This window comes from Arachis ipaensis, chromosome B9, assembly GCF_059453495.1.
Source record: "Arachis ipaensis isolate K30076 ecotype BB chromosome B9, ASM5945349v1, whole genome shotgun sequence".
Lineage (NCBI taxonomy): Eukaryota > Viridiplantae > Streptophyta > Magnoliopsida > Fabales > Fabaceae > Arachis > Arachis ipaensis.
In genome coordinates, this window is record NC_142444.1 from 89,473,104 (window position 1) to 89,484,031 (window position 10,928).

The window sequence follows — 10,928 nt, forward strand, 5'->3', positions numbered from 1 at the left end:
CATCAATCCAAACCCAGGAAACTGTGGAAGTAGCATTCAAAAGCCGACCATCCATGCCAATAATTTTGAACTAAAACCGCAGCTCATCACCCTTGTTCAGAACAACTGTTCATTCGGAGGAGGAGTCCAAGAAGACCCCAATCAACATCTAACCACCTTCCTGAGGATATGTGACACGGTGAAGTCTAATGGTGTTCATCCTGACACCTATAGACTGCTCTTATTTCCATTCTCACTCAAGGATAAGGCAGCCAAGTGGCTGGAGTCTTTTCCGAAGGAGAGTTTGACAACTTGGGAAGATGTGATGAAAAAATTTTTAGCCAGATTCTATCCTCCCCAAGGAATCAACAGGCTGAGAGCTGAGGTCCAAACTTTCAGGCAACAAGATGGTGAGACTCTATATGAAGCATGGGAGAGGTTTAAGGACCTGACAAGGAGGTGTCCACCAAATATGTTCAATGAATGGGTGCAGCTACACATTTTCTATGAAGGTCTTTCTTATGAATCAAAGAAAGCAGTAGACCACTCATCCGGGGGATCTTTGAACAAGAAGAAGACCATTGAAGAAGCCATAGATGTCATTGAGACTGTAGCAGAAAATAACTATTTCTATGCTTCTGAAAGAGGGAACACTAGAGGAGTGATGGAGCTAAACAATGTAGATGCTCTGCTGGCCCAAAATAAGCTCATTACCAAGCAGCTGGCTGACCTCATCAAGAAGATGGAGAGGAACCAAGTAGCAGCAATCACCACTTCATCAGCAACCCAAGAAGGAGTGAATGAAGAAGCAGAGGGTAGTCAGGAGCAAGCCAACTACATTGGGAATTCACCTAGGCAAAACCATGATCCATACTCCAAGACCTACAACCCTGGTTGGAGGAATCACCCAAACTTTGGGTGGGGGAATCAACAAGATCAAGGCCAAGATCAGAGACGTCACAACCCCAACAACAATGCAGCTCACTAACAATTCACATAGAGAACATATCAATACAACCATAACAACACCTCTCCACATCCATATCAAAACCAAAATAACATTTCTCATCCCTCCACCTCTAATCCCAATCCACCATCAATTGATGACAGACTTTCAAGGATTGAGAATCTACTTGAAGGCATAGGCAAAGAGATTCAAGACAGTAAAGCGTTCTGAGAAGAAGTGATATTCAATATGCAGAATCAGGATGCTGCCATCAAGAAACTTGAGACACAAATTGGCTACTTATTCAAGCAAATTCACAGCCACAACTTTCATAGCAATACTAACTCAACCCAAAGGGAGGAGTGTCAGGCTATCACCCTTCGGAGTGGCAACGAACTGAAGGAAACCCCCCAGAAACCACAAGAAAAGGACTCAAATAAAGAGGAAGAAGAGCAGGATGGAGCTCGAGTGCCCACTTTGAGTTCACAAAAAGGGGAAGGAGTGCTGAAGACAGACGTCCCAAGAGTCCCATACCCTCAGCAATTAAAAAAGAAGGGGGATGACAACCAGTTTTCGAGATTTTTGGAAATCTTCAAGAAACTACAAATCAACATACCCTTTGCTGAAGTAATAGAACAAATGCCACTCTACGCCAAGTTTTTAAAGGAGCTAATGACTAAGAAGAGAAGCTGGAAGAACAAAAAAACTGTGATATTAACCGAAGAATGTAGTGCTATCATTCAGCACAAACTACCCCAGAAATTGAAGGATCCCGGGAGTTTTCAGATCTCCTGTATCATAGGGGAAATCACAGTGGAGAAGGCTCTTTGTGACTTAGGAGCCAGCATCAATTTGATGTCAGTAGCTATGATGAGGAAGATGAAAATCGAGGAGGCTAAACCAACAAAAATGGCCTTACAACTGGCAGACCAATCGTTCAAGTTCCCTCATGGCATCGTATAAGATTTGCTGGTGAAAGTGGGAGATTTTATCTTCCCAGCAGACTTTGTAGTGCTGGACATTCAAGATGAAGCCAAGGCTTCCATCATCCTGGGAAGGCCGTTCTTGGCCACTGCTAGAGCTGTCATTGATGTACAAAAAGGAGATCTCACCCTGAGATTACACAATGAAAAGATGACGTTCAATGTGTTCAAGCCATGAGTTACCCACCAGAACAATTGGGAGAATGTATGAGGTTGGACTCACTTGAAGATGCAGTGCAGGAAAGTTTTGAAGACGAAGAACCTGAAGGTTTAATAGAGGAGGAGTCAACATTTAGTGAAGAGGTTGCAACAGCAGAGATTCATATACAAGGTGCACCAAAGGAAGAGAACGAAAAGTCAGAAGCACCCAAACTTGAACTCAAAGCACTGCCACCCACTCTCAAATATGCATACTTAGGAGAGAATGAAAGTTACCCAGTGATCATAAGCTCGTGCCTCAACCAAGATCAAGAGGATGAACTACTCAAAGTATTGCGAAAGTACAAGGATGCCATTGGATGGACTCTTGCTGACCTGAAAGGAATAAGTTCAGCCATATGTATGCATAAGATACTACTGGAAGATGATGCCAAACCATCCATTCAATCCTAAAGGAGGCTGAACCCAATCATGAAGGAAGTGGTACAGAAAGAAGTTATGAAGTTATGGCAGGGAGGGATAATCTACCCGATCTCAGACAGCCCCTGGGTCAGCCCCGTGCATGTCGTGCCCAAAAAGGGAAGAATCACTGTAGTTCCCAATGAGAAGAACGAACTAATTCCTACAAGGACCGTCACAGGATGGCGGATGTGCATAGACTATCGGAAACTCAATGAGGCTACACGAAAGGACCATTTCCCCCTCCCATTTATGGATCAGATGTTGGAAAGACTTGTAGGACACGCATATTACTGTTTTCTTGATGGTTATTCAGGATATAACCAAATAGTGGCTGATCCCAGAGACCAAGAGAAAACTTCATTTACTTGTCCATATGGAGTGTTTGCCTACAGGCGCATGTCATTTGGGCTATGTAATGCACCTGCGACTTTCCAACGCTGCATGCTTTCTATCTTCTCAGATATGATAGAGAAATTCATCAAAGTTTTTATGGATGATTTTTCGGTATTCGGAGATTCATTTACTAGCTGCCTGAGTCACCTTGCCTTAGTATTGAAAGGTGCCAAGAGACCAATCTGGTCTTGAACTGGGAGAAATGTCACTTTATGGTGGCAGGAGGAATAGTCCTTGGCCATAAGGTTTCTAACCAAGGCATTGAAGTGGACAGGGCTAAAGTGGAACTTGTTGAAAAACTGCCTCCACCCAGTGATGTCAAGGCAATTAGGAGCTTTTTAGGGAATGCTGGCTTTTACAGAAGATTTATTAAAGATTTTTCAAAGATAGCCAAGCCGTTAAGCAATCTCCTTGTATCTGATACACTATTTATCTTCGATGAATCATGCATGCTAGCATTTGAAAATTTGAAAATAAGGTTGCCCTCTGCTCCTATTATTTCCCCACCTGATTGGAACTTACCATTTGAATTGATGTGTGATGCATCTGATTTTGCAGTTGGGGCAGTGTTAGGACAGAGGAAAGATAACTTAGTCCATGTGATATACTATGCTATCAAAGTCCTTAATGATACTCAAAGAAATTATACCACTACTGAAAAGGAGTTGCTAGCTATAGTTTTTGCATTTGACAAGTTTAGATCATACCTCATCGGTGCTAAAGTGATTGTTTTCACAGATCATAGAGCACTTAAATACTTGTTTGCCAAGCAAGAATCAAAACCAAGACTAATAAGATGGATCTTATTGTTGCAGGAATTCAACATTGAAATTAGAGACAAGAAAGGAGTGGAGAACAAGGTAGCAGATCACCTATCCAGAATCCCGCATGAGGAAAGTGGAACACATGATACAAGTGTGAACGAGCTCTTCCCTGATGAGCAGCTGATGACAGTTCACAAAGCACCATGGTTCGCAGACATTGTCAACTTCAAGGCAACTGGGGCCTTACCTCCAGAGATCAATAAACATCAAAAAAAGAAGCTCATGAATGATGCAAAATACTTTGTCTGGGATGAGCCATATCTCTTCAAGAAGTGTTCAGATGGAATCCTTAGAAGATGTGTTTCGGAAGAAGAAGGACGAGAGGTCCTATGGAATTGCCACGGCTTATGCTATGGAGGCCACTTTGGAGGGGACAGGACTATAGCAAAGGTGTTACAAAGCGGATTCTTTTAGCCCACTCTTTTCAAGGATGCCAAAGAACTAGTAAAGAGCTGTAATGAATGCCAAAGATCTGGAAACTTGCCCAAAAGAAATGAGATGCCACAAAATTTCATCTTGGAATTGGAACTATTTGATGTGTGGGGAATCGATTTCATGGGACCATTCCCAACCTCATATTCAAACAAGTACATCTTGGTAGCAGTGGATTACGTTTCCAAGTAGGTAGAGGCTATTGCAACCCCAACAAATGATAACAAGGTGGTCATGAACTTCCTCAGGAAGAATATCTTTAGCCGGTTTGGAGTCCCACGAGCACTCATCAGTGATGGAGGGAGCCATTTTTGTAACAGACCACTAGAAGCTCTTCTCCTACGATATGGGGTAAAACACAAGGTGGTCACGCCTTACTATCCCCAAACAAGTGGGCAAACGGAGATATCCAACAGAGAGCTAAAGAGGATTCTGGAAAAGACTGTGGGTGCATCAAGAAAGGATTGGTCGAAGAAACTGGATGATGCTCTTTGGGCTTACAGAACAGCATTCAAAACACCACTTGGAATGTCCCCATATCAACTGGTCTATGGGAAAGCTTGTCATTTACCACTGGAGCTGGAACACAAAGCTCTCTGGGCTATCAAGATACTAAATTTTGACAGCATTGCTGCTGGTGCAAAGAGGATCTTGCAGCTGCAAAAGATGGAGGAATTCAGGTCACAAGCCTATGAAACTACCAAGATGTATAAAGAGAAGGCAAAGAGAAGACATGACCTGCATCTTGCACCCAGGAGTTTCGAAAAGGGGCAGCAAGTACTCCTCTACAATTCCAAATTAAAATTGTTCCCAAGAAAACTCAAATCAAGGTGGTCCGGGCCTTTTCTTGTCACAAAAGTCTCGCCATATGGACACATCGAAATCATGGATGAAGGTTCAGAGAGGACTTTTACAGTAAACGGACAAAGACTCAAGCATTATCTGGGCAACATGGGGGAAAACCCCAGAGTAAAGTATCATCTCAAGTAAAGGAGGAATCGTCGAGCTAGCGACGATAAAAGAGCGCTCTATTGGGAGGCAACCCAACCTCAGTTAGTTTTCTTTTCATCTTTATTTCAATAAAGATCACAAGTTATTTCCCCTGTATTGCAAGGAGCTAAGTTTGGTGTTCCACACCAAAACAATTCAAGAGTGAAAGTGTAATTCTAAGTTTGGTGTTCCACCAAAGGAATTTAGTTAGAATCACACTCCATTCCCAAAGCACACTGCTAGCTCCAACCAATCAAGGGAAACCACTTAGATCTAGTTAGATTTAGTTTTGTTAAACAACAAGATATGAGGTTCTCTGCATATATGCAAGGTTTTGTACTAGGCAAGAAACTAAGTTTTGTGTTCACACACCAAATTAAGTTCATAAGTCACAAGCATACATGCAAGCTAACTATTTCTCAAGTGCTTTGGGAACAAGCAACTTCCAATAACTTTGCAGGAATCTTATGAGGAAATGGTGCACCTTCACCCAAGGAAGTGAGGTAGCAAAGACTAGGATGATGACAAAAAGAAGGCAACTAGAAACCATCACCCAAAGGTTGTATTGTTACTTAATTCCATAAACTTAGAATGTTGAAAGTTGGAAGTCCGAATGCACTTTTGATTAATAGTTACTCGTTAGTTGGAACCCTTTTAAATTCTGTCTTTTAAGCTTTTTGTTGAATAGGTCTATGCTTGCTAGTCTTTATGTCACTGCATCCTTACTTTGCTTACTTGTATGCTTGTCCTTTTGAATCAAATGAAAAGAGAATGAGTGTTTTATAAAAGACCATAGTGGAGTTCATACTATGGAGCAAGTTCCTGAGTTTGTGGTGTGGTCATAAGTTAGCTAAGTTGGTTCAACCACAAGGTGGGAAGACAACTATCTGTCATGAATACTATGCTTTGAACATACCCATGAGACTAGCTAAATAATAAGATCCTAATAAGAAAAAGGGAAAGAACAATCAAAGTTGAAGAATAAAAGAAAAAAAAATAATAGCAAGAAAAGAGGCTAGGCACCAAGGGTTTGAGCCTTGAGGGATGTGTCTGTGGTGTTCCTGTACCAAGGATCTGCTTGGATTACTAAGCTCTCAGGGGTGCTTTATCACTTGGTAACTTGGGTTAACTAACCCGGGATTATCAGCTGAAAGTCCACTATCAAGAGCAATCTTTGCTACAGAACATTTAGTAACCCAAAGAGGTGCTGGACACCAAGATCTCAAGGAAAGAAAATAAACAAACCATGTGCTTGTGGTGTGTATGTATGGGGGAGAGACTTGAGGAAGTAAGTCCTTAGGGGTGCTTCAACACCTAGCACCTTGAACCAACTGGTTCGGGAGTGTTGGCTGAAAGCTTATTTTAAAGAGTTGCCCCCTTACAGAGCACTTAGCCTAAGAACACAAATAAGCCCTGAAATGACAACAAAAGGATCAATGAATAAAAGTCTCATGGGATGCAATCACAGTGAGTATTCTAGGACCTGATAAAGGTCTGAAAGCCAGTGAAGGAATGAACCTAAGTTGCTAGGCATGAAACCACCATAAAACCAGAAACATGACTTCCACAAGAATGACTCATTTCTCTTGGCATTCCATTCATCATTCTCTTATTCCAGTACTTGCTTAGGACAAGCAAGGTTTAAGTTTGGTGTTGTGATGCCAGAGCATTTTCGCCAGTTTCACTGACCTTTTCTTTACTGTTTTTAGGGTAGTTTCATGCATTTTCTTAGAAAATAAGCTCTTTTTGGGTAGATATTCACTTACATCTTGATTCAAGCATACATTGTGCACTTTACATGATTTCATGAGGATTTTACATGAATTTAATGACAAATTGGATGTTGCATTTCCCATGACTTGGATTAGAACTTTGATGCACTTTATTGCTTGATTTCAGGACAAAAGAAGCAAGGAAGAACCACGTTAGCAGCCACGTTAATCTAACTAACGTGACCTCTAACGTGGAATGGGAGCTAACTTGCAAAGTTAATGAGAAAAGTAATCGCCAATAACGCCCTCGAAGCCATCATAGCCCACGTTAAGAGTCACGTTAACTTAGTTAACGTGAACTCTAATGTGGAAGAAGACAATAAGGCCAACGTTAGTGACACTCCCCTTTGTCACTAACGTTGGACCAAGCTTATAATTGGCCACGTTAGTTACCACGTTAACTTAGTTAACGTGGCTTCTAACGTTAAGAAGCAAAAGGGAAGCCAACGTTAGTGACATTCACCTTTGTCACTAACGTTGGCCAAGCTTCCATAAGCCACGTTAACTCCCACGTTAACTTAGTCAACGTGGAAGCTAACGTGGAGAGAGCAATTGGTCGCCAACGTTAGTGACACTTACCTTTGTCACTAACGTTGGGGTGAACCACCAAGAGCCACCATGAGCAACGTTAACTCCCACGTTAACTTAGTTAACGTGGAAGCTAACGTGGATAAAGAGGTAATAAGCCAACGTTAGTGACACTCACCTTTGTCACTAACGTTGGAGATGGCTAGCATGACTACGTTAGAAGCCACGTTAACTTAGTTAACGTGGACTCTAACGTGAGAAAGAGGGGCACATTGGAATGTTAGTGACAAAGGTAAGTGTCACTAACGTTCCCGACGGATTGGCAAGCTTACGTTAAGAGCCACATTAACTAAGTTAACGTTGACTCTAACGTAGGGAAGGGGGAGGCTTAGCAACGTTATTGGGAAAGGTAAGTCTCAATAACGTGTGCGAAGGACCAAGAGGCAATGTTAGTCGTAACGTTTGTGCCACTAACATTGAGGTTAACGTGGCTCATACTTGGGTGAGCAACGTTAGTGAAAAAGGTGATTGTCACTAACGTTCTCGAACCCACACTTTCACTTAACGTTAACACCACTAACGTCCTGAGCTAAAAGTCCCTGCCTACTTCACACTTTCTCTCTGCAAGCAAAGCTAAGCCCAATGATGAAGATAACTGCTTCAAACTCAGGATCCAAAAGCCCATACCCAAGACATGAAGAGCCAACTAGAAGATCAGAAGAGTAGTATATATAGGATTAACTTTGAATTAGTTAGGAGAGCTGAAAACTTTAGGGAGCCTTTGGCCTAGAATTACTCTCTGTATTTTACTTTCTCTGCACTTCTAGTTTACTTTCAGCATGTATTCTCCATCTTTGTTTTCATTTTCCAGAGCTATGAACAACTAAACCCCTTTCATTGGGTTAGGGAGCTCTGTTGAAATTTGATGATCAATTTTAGTTTTCATTCTCCTTCTTCTATCTTTTCTCTTGATTTTACTAGAAAGCTTTCAATCTTCATCCAATTGGGTAGTTATCTTAGAAAAGAAGCTATTCATACTTGGATCTCTTCTGAACCTTGAAAGAGGAATGAAGGGATCATGCTAGAAATGCTTTCTCATGTTGGACCAAATTGGGTGTGGATGGATGTGTGACTATAATCCTTCCAACACTTGATTTGGGAAATGCATGTGGTATAATCAGTGACCATACTTCATCTCTTCACATGAGCAATTGACCAAGGAATTGGCTATTGATCAAGATTTGAGAGATTGAATTACAAGGAATTATAATTCCATCACTTAAGATTGCCAAGGAGATCAATGAATGCATTGATTGAGGAAGAGATGAAAATGAACTTGATCCAGAGAATGCAACATCTCCTGAGCCCAATGAACTCCCCATTTCTGATCTTACCCATTCTCTTTAATTTCTGTCATTTACTTTTATGAGCAATTGCCCCATCCCCATTTAAGATTCTGCAATTTACTTTCCGCCATTTACATTCAGCTCTTTATTTCCAGCATTTACTGTTTCCATTATTTACTTTCCCGCCATTTAATTTTCTGCAATTCCCAACTCAAATTCTGGTTCGCTCAACTAGAACATTCCTTTAATTAAAGTTGCTTGATCAATCAATCTCTGTGGGATTCGACCTCACTCTATTGTGAGTTTTTACTTGACGACGAATTCGGTACACTTGCCGAAGGAAATTTGTTGCGAGACAAGTTTTCCGCGTATCATTCAACAAACCAAATATTGATAATCATGAGAGGCCAACCTATTAAGTCTACTTCCCCAAGCTTTAACTACATAACATCTACTCCTAAGCTTTGAAGTACATCAAATAGGTTTGATCACATCAACCCGTAAGACCCAACCTACCTACTAATTAACTTAGTAGTGGGTTAGCGTTAATGGGTGTCAAATTGATCACCAGGGGTTCTCAAATCACCAAATCCATTATACCCAATAACTCAAATTTACCTAATTCCCTTAGCTTAGACCAAGAGTCAACAAAACTACTTAAAAACAAAGGAGAACATTTCATCAAACACATAGAGTGCAATAGAAAGAAACATCATAAATTGCAAGACTAATAAAATCTACCAACTACTAATTGCGAGAAAAATAAATTCACAACTCAATTCATCAATAAAAAGAAAAATCAATATCAATTTGCATTAAATGTAAACCAAATCCAACATGAGTTCAACATCACAAAAGAGAGCAAAATGAGAATTTAACATTACAAATAAGAGAATCAAGATGTAGAAATGAGAAATTATAGAAGAAATAAGATGAGATCAAGTAATTAAACATTGATCTAAGATAATCTAACCTAATCCTAACCTAATTCTAGAGAGAAGAGGGAGCTTCTCTCTCTAGAAAACTAACTAAAGGCTCATGTTGGCTAAACTAATTCCCCCTCCCCCCTTTGCTTGGACTTCAATTCTGCATGAAATACACTCAGAAACAAGTTGGATTTAGGGCTGGATAGCTCAGAAATTGCCCCCAGCGTTTTGCCCTTAAGTGGGCCATGTGAGAGTATTGGCGCGTGCGCGCCATGTGCGCGTGCGCGTCGATTGGCAAAATCTTCACCCGCGCAGACGCATCATGTACGGGTGCGCGTCTCTATGTAAAACCACTTTTGCGCGTGCGTGCCTTGTACGCGTGCACGTCCATTGATGCATTCCCAATCTTTGTTTCTTCATGCATTCTCCCCTTTGTATGCTTTTTTACTCATTTCTTCCATCCAATACTTGCCTTATAAACCTGAAATCACTCAACACACATATCAAGGCATCAAATGGAATTAAAGTGAATCAAAATTACCAATTTAGGGCCTAAAAAGCATGTTTTTACACTTAAGCATAATTCAAGGGAAAATTACAAAATCATGCTATTTCATTGAATAAATGTGGGAAAAGGCGGTAAAATCCCCTAAAATAAGCACAAGATAAATCACAAAATCGGGGTTTATCAAATCTCCCCACACTTAAACTAAGCATGTCCTCATGCTGAAATCAAGAAGGAAGCAAAGGGTATTAACATTTATTCAATGCAACTAACTAAATGCAATCTATCTATATGAATGCAATCTATTTACATGATGCAATAGCTTAGTCAAAATAAATCAATCTCCAAGAATACATATGCAAGCACAAGGGCTAAGGTATTAGCAATCAAACCAAACCACAATTGGATTGAATCATTGAAAGATCTTACAAACTTGCAAGAAAAGATGAGCATGGGTGGAAACATGTAATTGAGCGATTAAACCCTCGCCGGATGTGTATCCGCTCTATGCACTCAAGTGTATGGGGTTGATTCACTCAATTCCTCCCTTAATCATGCTTTCCAAGATTTGTTTTTCATCTAACAATCAACAATTACTTCATGCATGCATGCAAGTATCATGAGGACTTTCTATAGGTTGTAATGGGGCTAGGGTCAAGGTAGGATGCATATGGTCAAGTGAG

At 40.7% G+C, this 10,928-nt stretch overlaps 1 non-coding gene across 1 annotated transcript; it reads right to left on the reverse strand.

The window, feature by feature from the left end:
- Positions 1-349: 349 nt before the first annotated feature.
- LOC148545400 (small nucleolar RNA R71) lies at positions 350-456 on the reverse strand. Its single transcript, XR_015901128.1, has one exon. It is a non-coding gene; the product is annotated as a small nucleolar RNA R71 (small nucleolar RNA).
- Between the last annotated feature and the right edge of the window lie 10,472 nt (positions 457-10,928).